This window comes from Phlebotomus papatasi, chromosome 1 (genome assembly GCF_024763615.1).
Source record: "Phlebotomus papatasi isolate M1 chromosome 1, Ppap_2.1, whole genome shotgun sequence".
NCBI classification, from domain to species: domain Eukaryota; kingdom Metazoa; phylum Arthropoda; class Insecta; order Diptera; family Psychodidae; genus Phlebotomus; species Phlebotomus papatasi.
Window position 1 is genome coordinate 43,106,663 of NC_077222.1, and position 19,453 is coordinate 43,126,115.

Consider the following 19,453-nt stretch of genomic DNA (forward strand, 5'->3'; position numbering starts at 1 on the left):
AATCGATGGATTACACAATTGCTTTCTCATTGAGTTAGAGCAATAAAATGGTTGCAATTATAGAAAGAAGGCGTTCCACTTGCGATTTACGACTATTTACCTCGTTCTTCGGGTCTCTTTTTTATACGGTCTACCTTCGTCGACTTCTCACTTGCATCCTACGTTGTAATTATACGTGCAGCGAAAGACTAATTTGCACCCAAGTCTTCTTTTTTGCCGTCACAGCCTTTTCCACTTTTACATGAGTGGGTGTTCGAGATAAAGTGACTTTCTCTGTGCAGAAACAATGTGGAGAGAGTTTCACCAATTTAGGGTGTATTAAAATTAAAATTTATAGCGCAAAAATCAACCTTCAGCCATGGAAGCTTATATGTGAGAGAAAAAAAAAGTCCTGACTTATGATGCTGAAAGAGGCAAAATTTTACATCAGAAAAAAAATTATAAATACTTCCTCAAGTCAGACTTTGTCAATATTTACGTTTGATATTGAGATTTTCGTATACCAAACAATTTTCCCTCCTGTGCCATTTTTAGTCATTATGTAAATAAATAAAACAAATTGTATCAGAAAATAGAAAATACAGTGGTGAAGAATTTGCCTTAAAGGCCTAAAGTCTTCCTGGAAATCTTCTTCAGAACACCTTGACTTACCTTTTTGGGTCATTTGATCGATTAAAGAGCTTTTAGAATTATTAAAATGTACACAGAGAAAAATAAGTGACTAAAATTAAGAAATTTTTACTAAAATCATACTAAAATCAGGGTAAATTTTGCTCCAAGTAATTTGATTTCTTAATTTTAGGGTAAATTACTAAAAGTTTGTAGGATTAATTTAAGTAATTGGTGGGTCAAAAATTTCTAAAAATCTTTATATAATTTTAGAATATTACGGATTAATAATAGTTTAAAATAGGATTATTTCTAGAATATCAAGAGGATTAATTTTAGTAACTGTAGGATTAATATTAGTAACTATCATGATTGCTTTCAGAATATCCAAAGGGTACATTTTAGTAATCCAGGGGGTTAATATTAGTAAATTTCAGGATTAATTTTAGTGACATTCAGGATTGATTTTAGAATATCGAGGGGATCAATTTTAGTAACCTTTGGGGTTAATCTTAGTAATTTTCAGGATTAATTTTAGTAACATTCAGGATTGATTTTAGAATATTGAGGGGATCAATTTTAGTAACCTTTGGGGTTAATTTTAGTAACTTTCTGGATTAATTTTAGTAACATTCAGGATTGATTTTAGAATATCGAGGGGATCAATTTTAGTAACCTTTGGGGTTAATCTTAGTAACTTTCAGGATTAATTTTAGTAACATTCAGGATTGATTTTAGAATATCGAGGGAATCAATTTTAGTAACCTTTGGGGTTAATCTTAGTAACTTTCAGGATTAATTTTAGTAACATTCAGGATTGATTTTAGAATATCGAGGGGATCAATTTTAGTAACCTTTAGGGTTAATCTTAGTAACTTTCTGGATTAATTTTAGTAACATTCAGGATTGATTTTAGAATATCGAGGGGATCAATTTTAGTAACCTTTGGGGTTAATCTTAGTAACTTTCAGGATTAATTTTAGTAACATTCAGGATTGATTTTAGAATATCGAGGGGATCAATTTTAGTAAACTGTGGGGTCAATTTTAGTAACTTTCAGGATTAATTTTAGTAACATTCAGGATTGATTTTAGAATATCGAGGGGATTAATTTTAGTAACTTGTGGGGTCAATTTTAGTAACTTTCAGGATTAATTTTAGTAACATTCAGGATTGATTTTAGAATATCGAGGGGATCAATTTTAGTAACCTTTGGGGTTAATCTTAGTAACTTTCAGGATTAATTTTAGTAACATTCAGGATTGATTTTAGAATATCGAGGGGATCAATTTTAGTAACCTTTGGGGTTAATCTTAGTAACTTTCAGGATCAATTTTAGTAACATTCAGGATTGATTTTAGAATATCGAGGGGATCAATTTTAGTAACCTTTGGGGTTAATCATAGTAACTTTCAGGATTAATATTAGTAACATTCAGGATTGATTTTAGAATATCGAGGGGATCAATTTTGGTAACCTTTGGGGTTAATCTTAGTAACTTTCAGGATTAATTTTAGTAACATTCAGGATTGATTTTAGAATATCGAGGGGATCAATTTTAGTAACCTTTAGGGTTAATCTTAGTAATTTTCAGGATTAATTTTAGTAACATTCAGGATTGATTTCAGAATATCGAGGGGATCAATTTTAGTAACCTGTGGGGTCAATTTTAGTAACTTTTTAGGATTAATTTTAGTAACATTCAGGATTGATTATAGAATATCAAGGGGATCAATTTTAGTAACATCGAAGATGTCATTTGTAAATTTTAGTAACCTGGGAGTCCATTTTAGTACCTTTCGGAATTAATTTTAATTTATTATTATATATTATTTTCATTTACTGTTTATTTAATTTATTAATTCAATTAATTTTTATTTATTTATTTATTTAATTATTTTTTCATAATTTACATTATTAAATTTATTGTTATGGTTTAATTTATTTATATTAATTTATTTAATATAACTTGTTATTATTTAATTAATTTCAAAATTGATTTAAGAATATCGAGAGAATCAATTCTAGTAAACTTCCGGGTTAATTTTAGTAACTTTGAGAATTTAAAAAATAAAAGATCAAAAAATAAACAAAATATTGCAAAACCTAACAGTTAATCAAAATTATAACGAAAGAGTAAATTAACCTTATTACGTCCAATTTTTAAATATGCAAAAAAAGTAGTAAGATATTTTTTTCTAGGATAATTATGATCCAATAAATTCAAAAAAACACCATCCATTCTTCATTACCTCTTTTAACCCTTTTAGGACGAGATACTTTTTGCGGACCAAAAAACAACAATAAAAATTAAACTGATTAACAAAATTTGTGAAACGTCTTACATCTAACTTTGGAAAGTCCAACAGAGTCTGATTCTGTGTATTTTTTGCACCTACGAGCGATAGGAACAAAAATAGCCCAAAATTTTAAATATTTTTTTTGACAATATCAATGAATGAAAATTTTTATTCTATTGAGAAACTTTATGTATGTTTATTGTACTTTCTATTCCCGAAAGAGGTTTGCTTAAAAAAATTGGAAATATAAAAAAAAATAGTAAAAATCATTTATCAGGGCGGTCATTTGAAAATTCGTCAATTCTGAGCTTAAATATTTACTATATAGCAAATAGTTAGAGATTTGCAAAAAAACATCCTAGATTCCTTTAACCTTCTACTTTGCGATTACCCACAAACATTAGAAAGAAATTACTTTAGGTAGTCAGGATAACTTATTTTTTCTATGGGTCACGGGTGACCCAATCGTCCTTAAAGGGTTAATTTATGCGCCAGGTGCGAAAATACAAAAAAAAATTGAAACCCTTTTCACTTCCCAAATTAACATTTTAATTTTCTTTTCAAGTTTTTCATTAAAATTTACAAAGTAGAACGACATACCTTTGAGTAAAAAATAATTTTACTTTAGTCAGATTACTTTAAGTGAGTGATTTTCTTGAAACTAGAAATTTTTTTTTCCAAAAAAAAATCCTACTTTTCCTCTGACCTGTCACACAAAATTGGGGTAGCAACTCAACGAAGAGTCAAAATAAATTCAAACCTTCAGAAGATGTTAGTAAGACTATTACCGAGGGCACTATAGCACTTTTAAATAAATAAAACCTTTATTGTCGCAGTATATGAAGTTTTTGTCATGCTACCCTGCAGTGACTCTTAAGCATTAGAGTAAGTCAAGTAAGTTCTAGTCGTTTTTTCTTGGGAACTTTATTTGTTAGGCATTTAATTTTTTACACAATGATTTGACTTGTGCATTAGTTTTTTCGTCTTTGATGTCAAAAAAGAATTTTGCAAGAAAGTTACAAACTTTCCGTCATGATATATTGAGGCCTTTTTCATTGATTTATTTTCAATGATGATGAAAGGCTGGACAGAATTTTTATTCGCAGCCGCTGCCTCATATCTCTTGTCAAGTTTTTTCTTTAACTCAGACATGTCCCTGGTTTCCAGCATAAGTCCTTCCTGACTGTCCTTAATAGTATGCTTGACCATTCTACCATTTACCTTCCCAATATCCGGCTTTAAAATTCCATGCAGTATTTGAAAAATGGAAAAATCTCGGATATCTGAAAGTTACATTAAAATGAATATTAATTTAAGAGATTGATTTGAGATAAATATAGATATAAGATTAAGGAAATGAAGATATAAGATTGAAAATATTGATAAACTAATTCAAAGAATGGTTAAATATACTAAATATACTAAAAAATAGAGGCAAAGATTTAAAAAAAAATAGGGACACTGGGGCAAAAAGTCACAAATCGAAAATGTCAAAATTCAATATCTTCCAAGATAAAAAAGATACCGGCTTAAAATTTTTTCCATATATAGCCTCGATATACCTTCTTAAATATCGTCAGTTACTTAAGTAAGTTATGTCGTTAATGTCGTAAGTTACTTTATATTCAAATTTTTAGCCCTGTTTTCCTTACAGAAGATATCAATTTTTACCTACCTATTTTCCAAAATTGATGCAACTGGTAAATATTTTCTAAATGATTTGTATCCCTTGAATACGAAGCCGTTGTCAGCTTTAGCCTAATACTATTTGCCCCAGCATTTTTGAGAATGGTCACAAAATTACCTTTTAGAAAACGGCTCGATAAATGTATTTTCTTACAAAATAGAGGAAAATGACTTTAACAAAGTTGTAGAGCGGTAAATTTCCTAAAAAATTGCCATAATTAGAAATTTCTAGGGCATTCAGATAGCTTGTAAAGAATGAAATATCCGTTTTGTTACTTTTTACCCAAGTCTCCCCTACAGTAAATATAATATATGAACATAAATCTGACTATTCTTTGTCAAATGAGCTCTACGTGTTCACAAAATCTTTGGAAAGATCCGAACTTCTTTGGAAAAAGTTAAATTAATGACTTTTGCCTCAGTCCTAGTTTATATTCACATTAATTTTTCATATATCACATATCGATTGCATACCGGTTCACAACAGATTTGAACAAGTTTATAAATCTCTCAAAACTTGTTCAAAATACACCTCAGCAGTAATAACATTGAATTTTGGATAAAAAATGGTTATCCATTACAAACCGGTTCATTTTCGATTCAAAAGCAATTAAAACTGCTTCAGTTTTATTGAAAACGAAAACTTCACGATCTTTCCAACGAACTTAAACATGATACCATTCGGACGAAAATACGCTTCCTGGAGCCTTTTTATCATTTGACTTTGAAAAACCGTTATTAGAAATGATTAAACGATATTTTCGTACAAGCCGAAATGTCCTCCTGAATAATCTCTTAAGACAAATCCAAAAATGGAAAGAAAATCACACAGCGTGTCTTCGTGCAATCCCAAAAAAAACATGGTTTTAGGGGGGGGAGGGGAAAATGAACTTACCTTCAGGTAAGTCCTCCGCTTTAACTTTCTCCAAAAGCTTTAGACATTTTGAATCTTTCAAATCGTCTTTGTAATTTTCCAGAAATTTTTCCGTGGTAATTTTCCTTTTTTTTTTCAATAAAGGAAGTGGCAGCTGTATGAGGATACAGTTTCTGGAAATCTAATTCATGCAAACATATATCAGGATTAGGAGGTAGATTGAAAAATATTAAATAATTTAAAATATAACTCTTGGGGCACTCAATGGGTCAAGTGGTAGAGCACTCGCTCTATGATGCAAGTGTCCCGGGTTCGAATCTCCTTTAGGTCACCAGGAATTTTTCTGGCGTTAAAGGTGTTCGGATTGCATCCAGTGAGCTTCACTGTACTTGATTCCACGGGCATGGGACTGACAACCTTATTCCGTATAAGGAAAAAATAATAATGCATGTCTAGAAATCCCCTTTTGGGAAGGCCTAGTTCCTTCATGGAATGTTGTGCCAGCATTATTATTATGATTATTATTATTAACTATTCAGCTCGAAGTCAAACAGAAAAATAGTTTATTTACAAAATTCAAAATATATAGCCTGGCTGAAACTTCTTCATTACAAAAAAATCTACTGAATTACTCAATTGGGCCGATCCATCTCAAGACGACCGAGGAAATTGCAAATCGCGTGTTCATGGTCTTAGATGTTTTTGAATTTTACATATCGTCGGTTCCGAAGAAGACTATTGTAAGTCTACTTACAGTAGTATAAAAAGATGGTATCATTGGATGCAGAAACCTTAGGTCTACATCCCCACAAAATTCTATATTGATCAAGATATTTCTGGCAAAGTTACAAGAAAAAAACTGAAAATCAGCCTGCCCGATTATCGAGTTTTTAGCCCACAATTTTACTGTAAATAACTTAAGAGTAGCGTTAACCAGAAGATATTCAATGCGTAAGTGTGATACAATAGTTTCAAAAGCTAAAAATATATTAATTCCAGTGAAATTTATCTACTCATCTTTTTTTCCTTTTGTTTCTTTTTCTTATTAAGATTCTTTTCTTTTTTCTTTATTCTGAATTATATTTTGCATTACTTTCTATATGTTCTTTAATCACAATTGTAAGAGGGGTGACCCTACTTTTGTGATTTAAATATATGCATTATTATTATATGCATTATTATTAAATTAATAAAAATAAATTTTAGCTGTCAAACTTTAAACCTCTCTCCTGAAGAGTTTACATTTTAGACTTACAATAGTCTTCTTCGGAACCGACGATATGTTATAATACACGATTAAATAATATACCCTATTTTTTTCGTCCGAAAAAAATTCCTGGCCGGAGATACATGGCGCCAAAGATGGAGCCTCACGCTTTATTCATCAATTGCGATTTTTGCCAAATATTTTAAAATGCACTATCTCGAGAACGGGTTCAGATTTCTTCTTACTCTTTTTTCTAATTGAAAAGTAATTTTATTCTCTTCAAGACGATACACTCGATTTTGCATTATCTGCTCAAGTTTTTTGTAACGGTCTTTTTATTTTTTTTGAAAAAAAATTAAAATTATTTTTATCTTAAAATCCCCATTCTCAAAAATTTTCATTTTTTGCTGTTGGTCAGTAACATTAACCCTCTAACGGGTAAGACCGCCTCCAGGTGGTCTTCACAAAAATCACATTAACAGCGACAATAAAGGTTTTAATTCTTTAAAAGTGCTATAGTGTCCTTGGTAATAGTCTTATAAACATCTCTTGAAAGTTTGAACTCATTTTGACTCTTCGTTTGGTTGCTATTCCCAGTTTTGTGTGACAGGTTCGAGAAAAAGCAACAAAAAATATTTGTGCAAAAAAACTCATTTCCAATTTAGATAAAAAGGGACAGATAATCCTAACCGACTTATGTAGATGAGATTCTTAACGTGAGTTAACTCGGAATGTTTACAAATTTGATTTAGAGCTGTAGTTGGGGACGCCATTCAGTGATCTTGAATCAAATTCGTGAAATTCTACAAATTTTGTATTAAATCAAAATATCAAGGATTTGGATGAACTGACAGAAAAGTGATATATGGGTGAAATGTAGACCAGAATGTTCTCTATAATTTTCCCATAGAACTTGATCTCATCGATTACTCAGAAGCCGAGATAATCAAAGTTGTTTGTCTCTGAACTCGTTTTATCGACCACAGCGCCCCAAGTGTTCATTTGATGAACTTCAACTATATGAAAACTTGTATTTTGTGAGACTTTCCATTTAAAACCCTATTTGCAGTGTCTTGGTCGAGTAGAAGCAGTCAAATTGCCATCTGAGTGGTTTCAAAGCGTTATTACGGAAAACATCCATTTTTTCACATTAAAACGACAAAATCGGAAAGATGGCATTGTCTGATCAAAAAATAATATCTGCACAAAGTATAGATATAAATGTTCTCTACAACTCTGCCGAAGTAATCGTCAGGATTAGTTAAGCAAGTGCAGAGATAATTGAGGTTATGGATATTGAAATTAGTTTTTTGACTGGCGCCTCTGGTGTTGGTTTCACGAAGTTCAAATGTTCTAGAAAGCTGTAGCATTTTGTTAGATCTTTCATTTGCGCCCTCACCCGTCAAAATCGGTCAAATAAAACCAGAGATATGATTTTTTGAATTTCGTGAACTTTGACCCCTCATATCTCCGGTTCAATTGAAACCACAGCGCGCATTTGCACCATTTTGGAAACGTCCTAAACTGGACTACAACATACTAAAATTTCATTAACTTGCACAATGCCGTTTTTGAGAAAAGTGACTTTGAATTTCGATGAATTTTGACGCTATCGCAGTGCCACCTGTGGTGAATTTTTGGAACTCCATCTGAAAGTGCTCATCGAGACGAAACCAAAAAAGTAAAATTTAGGTCGCTATGTTAGTTAGAACCGGAGATACAGGCCGGTCAATGTTCGAACTTTGACCCCTTATAGCTCGGGTCAGGTGTTATGGATCGACTTAAGTATTTTTTTGTTTGATAGGTATAATCAAGGGCTATAACATACTAAAATTTCAGCCCGATGCACAATGGAATTTTTGAGTTATTTAATTTAGAAAATTGAAAAATCTCCTTTTAAAAAATAGCGACCCTAGCGGTGGTTTTATGAACTTGTGACGTTAGAAGGGGAAGTGGCATTTCACGAGAGCTTTCCAAAAAGCCCTCACTTTTTAAAATCTGACAATTAGAACTGGAGTTATGGCCATTTGAAGAATTTTTTTTTGGACCCTTAGAGCTCGGGTTAGGGGGGTCGGGGGACCTTAAGTTTGGTATTGATGGAAAGCCCTAAGGCCCAGCTATAATATACTAAAATTGGAGCCCGATCGATGTCATAGGGGCTGAGCTATTGAGAAAACAAAAAAGGGGGGTATTCAAAATGGCGGAAGGAGGGGTGGGGGGTGGGGGGTCTATGCACCAAGTTGCAATTTTCACCCGATGTATAACCTTTGCTGAAAACCGCAAGTCGATATCTTTTTTAGTTTAGGAGCTATTAAGCTCCAAAGAGCGGCCGGCCGGGAACGTAAATTAGCCACATATATATTCGTGATCAGGAAGTGCTGAAACACATTTTGGCCAAGTTTGAGGTCGATCGGACGACATGAAATCTTGTTAGGATTATAGTAGGTGAGATTGTTAAGAATCTCACCTAATAGGAAGAACTACAGTGAATCTGAGCAAATTAGCTTCATAATTAAACGTGAAAATTGTCAACAAAATTTTTCGACTGATTGAAAAAGATCCGATTGAGCTTAGAATAGAAGCTAAGAATTAGAAGCTATTTTAGAAAAAAGAGTAAGAAGAAAACCGAACCCGTTCTCGAGATAGAGCATTTTAAAATATTTGGCAAAAATCGCAATTGATGAATAAAGCGTGAGAGTCCATCTTTGGCGCCATGTATCTCCGGCCAGGATTTTTTTTCGAACGAAAAAAAAAGAGTAATGTCATTTTAACATGGGTAAAATTTAAAAACATATAAGACCATGAGGGAGAGGTTTCATTTTTTCCGTGTGAATTGAGATGGATTTTCCGATATCAGTGAGCCACATAAAAACACTTATTAACCCTCCACTAAAGCTGTTGCGTATGAAACATTTTCTCTGAGTGAGTCTATCGGTGATGTTTTTCTGTCGAGGCGACAAAAGTACTCCAATGCTCAAGAGCTCCTGGACGTCCAGCGTAGCCGCAACCTCTCCTTAAGTCCCACTCACTCAACCGGCGTCGATGGAGTGTCGTCATCGGATGGCACAGGGGAGCGTGGGACATTGTGTGGCTCATGCTGGTGGTGGCTGATGGTGGAGCAGATCACGGGCGGAGATGTTCTCTCCTGGAAGGTCCGTGGTGGAAGAGGCTGAGTTGCCTATTTCTTCCCATCAGCTCCCTCTTTTGTCCCTCTCATTCCTGCTGCATTCTGCTATCTTGTCTCCTCGACAGGAAAATACCACCGATTACGCCCGGAGAAAATGTTGCACGCAACAAAGTCCAATAGTTCCTCACGGGTAGTGTCAGCAAACTCACATTAACTATGATAATTCAGCTTTTATTTATTTTTTTAATTCTTTTAGGGCACTTAGTTTTCTGAAGATAAATGCAAAGAAATGCAGTAAATCCTAATTCAAACAGTACCTAAACATTTTTTTGTCGCGTCTTATGACGCGTGGTGGGCTTTGAGAGGGGTCAAATTCCAATTGCGAAATACGCAGATCAAGCGTGTGGAAAGTTTGTCATGGATGTTTCTCACGCTTAAGACCTGATTACTTACCTTCGATTACTTATATCTTCGTCCAAACTTCACTCTCATTATAAAAATCTTTCAAATTCACTGAACAGGTAGCTCAAATCGAAAAAAAAACTCGGCACTCTTTCTATTGACATCTGCAAAACTGACCACACTGAAGATTTTGTAAAAAGTGAAATATGACACTTACAATTTTCGCGCGTATTTTACATTTTAAATTACAATAAAGTTCCTCAAATTTGAACATTTGTACATGACATTTCCCACTCCTCAAATTTGAACAATATTTTCAATTACGTAACAGAATTCATGTATAGTTCATTTTCCATATTAAGAAAAATAAATTTAGAGTGTATATAAATGTAATTTATTGTGAAATAAATGCAATTCGTTGCGGAAGTTAATGTAATACGATAATATTGAGGAAACACTAGAGAAAAACGGTTCTAATTCAGACTCCACGCAAAGGTTTCTTCACATAACCTCAAATTTTGCACTTTGAATTTAACCGTCGTCCGTTCAAATGTAAGGAACTCGACTGTAAATTAAATTTCAGAAATTTTATCTTCATCTGATACGTAAAGAGTTTAATATTAGGTGAGATTCTTAACAATCTCACCTACTATAATCCTAACAAAATTTCATGTCGTCCGATCGCGCTCAAACTTGGCCAAAATATGTTTCGCCACTTCCTGATAACGAATATATGGGTGGCTAAGTTACGTTCCCGGCCGGTCGGCCGGACGCTCTTTGGAGCTTAATAGCTCCTAAACTAAAAAAGATATCGACTTGCGGATTTCGCCAAAGGTTACATATCGGCTGAAAATTGCAACGTGGTGCATAGACCCCCACCCCCCACCCCTCCTTCCGCCATTTTGAAGACTCCTTTTTTTGTTTTCTCAATACCTCCGCCGCTATGGCATCGATCGGGCTCAAATTTTAGTATGTTATAGCCGGGCCTTAGGGCATTCGATCAATACCAAACTTAAGATCCCCTGATCCCCCTGACCCGAACTATAAGGGTCCAAAAAAAAATTCTTCAAATGGCCATAACTCCGGTTCTAATTGTCAGAATTTAAAAAGTAAGGGCGTTTTGGAAAGCTCTCGTGAAATGCTACTTCCCCTTCTAACATCGCAAGTTCATAAAACCACCGATAGGGGCGCTAATATTGATAAGAAAAATTTTCAATTTTCTAAATTAAATAACTCAAAAATTACTTTGTGCATCGATCTGAAATTTTAGTATGTTGTAGCCGCAGATCATACCTTTCAAACAAAAAATACTTAAGTCGATCCATAACCCCTGACCCCAGCTATAAGGGGTCAAAGTTCGAAAATTGACCGGCCTATATCTCCGATTCTAATTAACCTATTGTCAAAAATTTTGGTATGTGTGTTCGCCTCAATGAGCACTTTCAGATGGAAGTTCAAAAAATCATCACAGGTGGCGCTGCGATAGCGTCAAAATTCATCAAAATTCAAACTCATTTTTCTCAAAAACGGCATTGTGCAAGTTAATGAAATTTTAGGGTGTTTTAGTCTAGGCTATGAAGTTTACAAAAAGCAGCGTGGGTTCGCTGTGGTTTCAATAGAACCGGAGATATGAGGGGTCAAAGTTCACGAAATTCAAAAAAATCATATCTCCGGTTTTATTTGACCGATTTTGACGGGTGAGGGCGCAAATGAAAGATCTAACAAAATGCTACAGCTTTCTAGAACATTTGAACTTCGTGAAACCAACACCAGAGGCGCCACAGTCAAAAAACTAATTTCAATATCCATAACCTCAATTATCTCTGCACTTGCTTAACTAATCCTGACGATTACTTCGGCAGAGTTGTAGAGAACATTTATATCTATACTTTGTGCAGACATTATTTTTTGATCAGACAATGCCATCTTTCCGATTTTTTCGTTTTAGTGTGAAAAAATGGATGTTTTCCGTAATAACGCTTTAAAATCACTCAGATGCCAATTTGACTGCTTCTACTCGACCAAGACACTGCAAATAGGGTTTTAAATGGAAAGTATCACAAAATACAACAAGTTTTCATATAGTTGAAGTTCATCAAATGAACACTTGGGGCGCTGTGGTCGATAAAACGAGTTCAGAGACAAACAACTTTGATTATCTCGGCTTCTGAGTAATCGATGAGATCAAGTTCTATGGGAAAATTATAGAGAACATTCTGGTCTACATTTCACCCATATATCACTTTTCTGTCAGTTCATCCAAATCCTTGATATTTTGATTTAATACAAAATTTGTAGAATTTCACGAATTTGATTCAAGATCACTGAATGGCGTCCCCAACTACAGCTCTAAATCAAATTTGTAAACATTCCGAGTTAACTCACGTTAAGAATCTCACCTATACATAAGCCGGTTAGAATTATCTGTCCCTTTTATACAATTTTTCACAATTAATCTCACTTTTCGGAAAATCTACTATTATAGGCACATAGAGGATTCATCATAGATTATATTTGTGGAAAAATCTTGGCTCGGATGAAGCTGGTTTTGTGGGTGGGTGGAAAATTTGTAAATCCTACCCATGCCCATCCTACCAAATCCTATGTGCCCATGTTTGAGCATATAAATCAGGCAACTCTATTTAAGTGTAATTCTTTCATAATCACAACTATTGTAATTCTACGATGCTTTTTGATGTAGGCAATTCACAAGAAACTCAAAATCAAGAGGTGAATAAGTGGCTCTCGAAGTGAACCGTGAGCGGCGATCGGCAAAATTGCCCAATCTGGAGCTAATTATTGACAGATAGGCACAATTTGGACAGAAATCGACAGATCGGCATGTTACGTAGCAAAAATCGGCAGATTCTCGCGATTTAAGCGAAGACTCGGCAGATTTAAACGTCAGTTCGCTCTTATGAATTATAACGTTTGTTTGTTTAAACTGTGTGGTTCGTATAAATCCGTGTCGCTGAATTTCTGCGGGACTTCTGCCGAATCTCCATACCGGCACGAGATCGACAAATCCGAGCGAAATCGGCAAATTTTTATACAAAATATCGGCACTCGAATGAACCATAAGCGGCACAGTTATCTACCCCTTGACCAAAATTCTATTCCGATTTCCTTTTTCAAAATAAAAGAATCTTTTAATTTTCTCTTGTCTAAAAATATGTTTTACTTGGGCTTATTTACGTTGGAGTTTCCATTTGTTGGGATGGTTATAGGGTATTGTGATACATTTAGGACAACTGTGTACACTCGACTCTTCGTTATCCGGCTGACGTGGGGACAAAATGACATTTTGGTTTTTTGAATCTGGTCAACGTTTTTTATATTTCCTGCTGCAGGAATTTGTTTTCTGTCGAAAAACAACAGAATTTTCTTTGCAATGCGCTTTTGTTTCGTTTTGTAGCACGATTGTGTGTCAAAAACTTTGATATAATGAAAATAACACATTAATTCACTCTGGACAAAATGCATGCTTCGTAAAAAATCGTTTTGAATACATCAACCGCCAGCGTTTGGCAGCTGTAACCCGGATAACGAAGTGCCGGATAACGAAGAGCCGAGTGTATTTTGGAACCCAATCTGAGTGTTTTAGAATGTATCATAAATACTTGTTTTCCCTTCACTTATAAGTTTTATTTGAATTATTTAGTTTTCTACATACCAGATATACGTGTAAAATACGCGCGGAAATTGACAGTTTACCACTCCAATTTTTAGAAAATCTTCAGTGTGGTGAATTTTGCCGCTGTCAGCAGAAAAAGTGCTAAAGTAGAGTCTCGCTTATTGGCTATATGGACCTGATTGAGTCTGACAGCCAAAAACATAAAAAGGAGAGAGAGAGAGAGAGTCTCGCTTTTAACTTTCAGGATTAATTTTAGTAACATCAGGATTGATTTTAGAATATCGAGGGGATCAATTTTAGTAACCTTTGGGGTTAATTTTAGAAACTTTCAGGATTAATTTCAGTAACATTCAGGATTGATTTTAGAATATCGAGGGGATCAATTTTAGTAACCTTTGGGGTTAATCTTAGTAATTTTCAGGATTAATTTTAGTAACATTCAGGATTGATTTTAGAATATCGAGGGGATCAATTTTAGTAACCTTTGGGGTTAATTTTAGAAACTTTCAGGATTAATTTCAGTAACATTCAGGATTGATTTTAGAATATCGAGGGGATCAATTTTAGTAACCTTTGGGGTTAATCTTAGTAATTTTCAGGATTAATTTTAGTAACATTCAGGATTGATTTTAGAATATCGAGGGGATCAATTTTAGTAACCTTTGGGGTTAATTTTAGAAACTTTCAGGATTAATTTCAGTAACATTCAGGATTGATTTTAGAATATCGAGGGGATCAATTTTAGTAACCTTTGGGGTTAATCTTAGTAATTTTCAGGATTAATTTTAGTAACATTCAGGATTGATTTTAGAATATCGAGGGGATCAATTTTAGTAACCTTTGGGGTTAATTTTAGAAACTTTCAGGATTAATTTCAGTAACATTCAGGATTGATTTTAGAATATCGAGGGGATCAATTTTAGTAACCTTTGGGGTTAATTTTAGAAACTTTCAGGATTAATTTTAGTAACATTCAGGATTGATTTTAGAATATCGAGGGGATCAATTTTAGTAACCTGGGGGATAAATTTTAGTAAACGGAGGGGGCTTAAGTTTAGGAAGTTTGAAGATTGATTTTAGAATAATGGGGTGGGCAATTTTAGTTTCAAAAGGGTTATTTAGAATAAAATTATTATTGTTATAGCGACGACTAAGATTTTTTTTGTTATCTGGGTTTACATTTAGATTTAACCCTCTAACGTTGTTTTCTTTACTATGCGAAAAAAAAGTTCTAAAACAATATTTTCTATGATAATTATGATCCAATAAAGTCGAAAAAACTATCCATTCTTCATTATCTTTTTTAGTTTAGGCGCTAGGTGAGAAAATATAAACATTTTTTGATACTCTTTTTGCTTCTAAATTTCACATTTTTACTTTTTTCAATTTTTTTAAAATAAAATATACAAAGTAGAATGACATATCTTTCAGTAAAAAATAAGTTTATTTTAGTCAGATAACATTAAATCGGTATTTTTCTTGAAATTGGAAGTAAGTTTTTTTGCACAAATATTTTTTGTTGCTTTTTCTCTGACATGTCACACAAAACTGGGAATAGCAACAAAACGAAGAGTCAAAATGAGTTCAAACTTTCAAGAGATGTTTATAAGACTATTACCGTGGTCTCTATAGCACTTTTAAATAAATAAAACCTTTATTGTAGCTTTAAATGTGATTTTTGTGAAGACCTCCTGGAGGCGGTCTTACCCGTTACAGGGTTAATTATATTGTGGCGGTTTATTTTAGAGTATCAGTTATATTAATAAGACCGTTGATTTGACATCACAGCAATTTTCTTTTCCCGGAGTGAAGCACATCTACTGGGTCTTCACAAGGATTTCTATACGCAGCCCTACAAGTTCTTCAAGATCACTCAGATTGCCAAAACCTTGAGAATTTTAAGAAAAACAGGAAATAATGTAAAGATTTTTGACATTCCAAAATGCACTGAACTGTTTTCTTTTGTAAATTTGCTTATTTCACTGAAAAATCAAGCAAATTTCACTGGACCTGATCACTGATCATTTATCAAAATTGCGTTTCAATTTCACTGAAAAAATAGTTTAAACAGTGAAAACACTTACAGTAGAGTCTCGCTATAGTCCATATTTGGTTCCAAATTTGACACTTGGGTCGCAATATAGTCCATGTTATTCTTTTAATTATCAACGACTTTCAGTATTGAAATTGCTCGGCTTCCACTTTCTTTGCCATTGTCCTCGCTCTCTTCATTATGGATCACAATTTATCACCACAACTAATAAATAAACTTTGTCAAAAATATTAAAATAATTAAGACAACATTCCATGACGCGTACTAAAAAATATAACTCAACTAAAGATCAGTGTTTTGAAATCAACGGTCGATAAATTGTGCACTATAGACTTCAAACTTCCTAAAACTAAGCCCCCTCCGTTTACTAAAATTTATCCCCCAGGTTACTAAAATTGATCCCCTCGATATTCTAAAATCAATCCTAAAAGTCACTATAATTAATCCAGAAAGATACTGAAATTAACCCGCAGGGTACTAAAATTGATCCCCTCGATATTCTAAAATCAATCCTGAATGCTACTAAAATTAATCCCAAAAGTTACTAAAATTAACCCGCAGGTTACTAAAATTGATTCCCTCGATATTCTAAAATCAATCCTGGATGTTACTAAAATTAATCCTAAAAGTTACTAAGATTAACCCCAAAGGTTACTAAAATTGATCCCCTCCCTCGATATTCTAAAATCAATCCTGAATGTTACTAAAATTAATCCTGAAAGTTTCTAAAATTAACCCCAAAGGTTACTAAAATTGATCCCCATGATATTCTAAAATTAAATCTGAATACTACTAAAATTAATCCTGAAAGTTACTAAGATTAACCCCACAGGTTACTAAAATTGATCCCCTCGATATTCTAAAATCAATCCTGAATGTTACCAAAATTAATCCTGAAAGTTACTAAGATTAACCCCAAAGGTTACTAAAATTGATCCCCTCCCTCGATATTCTAAAATCAATCCTGAATGTTACTAAAATTAATCCTGAAAGTTTCTAAAATTAACCCCAAAGGTTACTAAAATTGATCCCCATGATATTCTAAAATTAATTCTGAAAGTTACTAAAATTAACCCACAGGTAACTAAAATTGATCCCCTTGATATTCTAAAATTAATCCTGAAAGTTACTAAAATTAACCCCAAAGGTTACTAAAATTGATCCCCTCCCTCGATATTCTAAAATCAATCCTGAATGTTACTAAAATTAATCCTGAAAGTTTCTAAAATTAACCCCAAAGGTTACTAAAAATTTACCGTCAATGTGTTCTGAAATCATTCCTACGAGTTACTAAAATTAACCCTCCTGTTACTAAAATTAAACCTGGCCTGATAAAATTATAATCAATCCTAAAAGTTTCTAAAATCAACCCCGAAAAGTACCTAAAATTCACCGTTTAATCATAAATGTTACTTAAATCAATCTCTTGATATTCTAGATGGAACATTCTAGATTTAACTCCGAATTATTCTATAATCAACCCACTGATATTTCTAAATTTAATCCATTAAATATACTTAAATTAACCCTCTTGCACTATTTTTAATCCTAGCAGAAGGTTAAAATGAGTAATTGTTACTAATAAAGAGGTAAAAGACGACCAGACCCAAATTCAACCCTGAAATATTCTAACTTCAATCTCAACTGTACTAATAATTAGGACTGCATATTTCTACATTTTACCCTATTTGAGGTAAATGTAGGAGTATTAGAAAAAACTTTCTAAAAATAAGTCAAAACAGGGTATTTTTTACTTACTCTTAATAGGATTAATTTTAGAAACTCTTACTTAACTCAAAATTTTTCTCTGTGTACCCATCCAATCAATGTAATTTTTCCAAAATAGTTATTAGTTCCATTATTTGGCAATTTTCCAATTTGCCAGTGTTGTTCCCCTTCCCATGAAAATTACTGATAAAATTTACAGATAATTGGGATAATGAATGGTAATTGAAATTTTTTATTTTAGTGTATGTGAATAGCACTTAATTGCCACATGAGAGCCTGGATATTTAGCCGAAAAAAAATCCTGTACGAAATGAGATGTTTTTTTTTACGGTACGGATGATATGGAAATTGATGACGTTTTTATTAGTGTACAGTTTGTTGATCAATAAATTTGCCTCTTGCGTGAATTGCGGGGGGTTTTACCCAGGCAAAAAAAGTGTTCTTAAATTTGGTGAAATAAACATAAATATCCGGAATTTCAAGCAAAATGGAACTGATGAAAGCCCGCAGTTGTTTTTCGGCATTTTTGGTGATTGATGTTGAAAAATTTCACAAAATATTTGAATAATCTTCTGAGTTAATTATGGCTCTTTGATAGACAGTAATGGTATATACACAATTACTTTTGTTTAGTAAGAATGTTGTCGAGAAACTTTGAATGCGAGTTAAAGAGTCAACAAATCAATTTTAATTTGATTTTAATTCAAATATTTCATCTAAAATGAACCTGTAATATGGCTGCCGCCGACTTATTGCAGTGGATCTCATTGGGAAAACTCTGTTAAATTCTCATCATCGGTACCAGGGGCCTAAAATAAAATAAAATTATTTTCAAATTTTCTTAATTGATGTCGATTTTTGATGTGAAAAGAACTACATTTGTTAAATTTTGCATATGGAATTGATTTAAAAATTATTAACAAATTCTGAAAACTATATTATTCTTGTAAAATTGTCTGGAATATCTAAGAAGAAACAAAAAAGACAACTCAATATTTTTATAATCATTTATAACTAATAAAAGCAATTACCAAAATATTATATAAATATATAATTTAAAAAATATATATATTTAAGACAAATTCTATAAATATTTACAACATATGTTCTTACTCATGGAATCAAATTAAAAATTCAAACGAATACAGATCAGCAATAGCTGGAAGCTGTAATAAAATTAAATTATAATGTTACAGTGGCACCTCAGAGGATAAGTATAATTTTATTGAAAAGAGAATAAAAATTATAAATAAATTGGATTAAAATGCAATTTTAAAAGATTAAGACCTAAATTTTCAGTAGGGGAAAGTGGTCTGCCTTTGAATGCGGTAGCCTTTGAATGTTTCAATTTTTTTCTTATTTTTCAAAGGAAAAAGTTATATTTTGTGAACAATAGTTAATACTATTAACTATTTTTTATTAACTTCAATTAACAAAATGGAATTTTAGCTTTGGGAAATAAGTGAAAAATTGACGTATTCAAAGGCTTCCACATTCAAAGGCAAGCCACTTTCCCCTACAATAATTACTTTTCGCATTCAAACAACTCAAACTTAATTTTTCTATATCAGTATAAAATCAAATAATGGTACTCATTGGATCATATGGGCGAGAGTACTATGATGCAAGTGTCTCGAGTCTAAATCTCTAAGTTAACTGACCAACTGACCTAACTAATTTTTCTGGTGCTGGAGGTGGTTGAATTCCATCCATCCAGAAAGCTTCCGTGCACCAGAACCCACGGGGAATGGTACCTGACAACCATATACTTGTTATAAGAAAAGAATAATAATGTATGTCAAAAAAACCTAGTTGTTCTATGGGATATTGTGG

General features: G+C 32.9%; 1 protein-coding gene and 1 long non-coding RNA gene across 3 annotated transcripts in view; one reads left to right on the forward strand and one right to left on the reverse strand.

The window, feature by feature from the left end:
- Window positions 1-19,453, forward strand: part of LOC129809630 (alpha-2C adrenergic receptor-like) — a 97,365-nt gene that overhangs the window by 33,309 nt on the left and 44,603 nt on the right. The gene's annotated exons all lie outside the window — the stretch shown is intronic.
- Window positions 3,815-10,416, reverse strand: LOC129809631 (uncharacterized). The gene is made up of 3 exons (XR_008752657.1): window positions 10,257-10,416; window positions 5,491-5,650; window positions 3,815-4,192 (listed from the first exon to the last, which is right to left on the reverse strand). It is a non-coding gene; the product is annotated as an uncharacterized LOC129809631 (long non-coding RNA).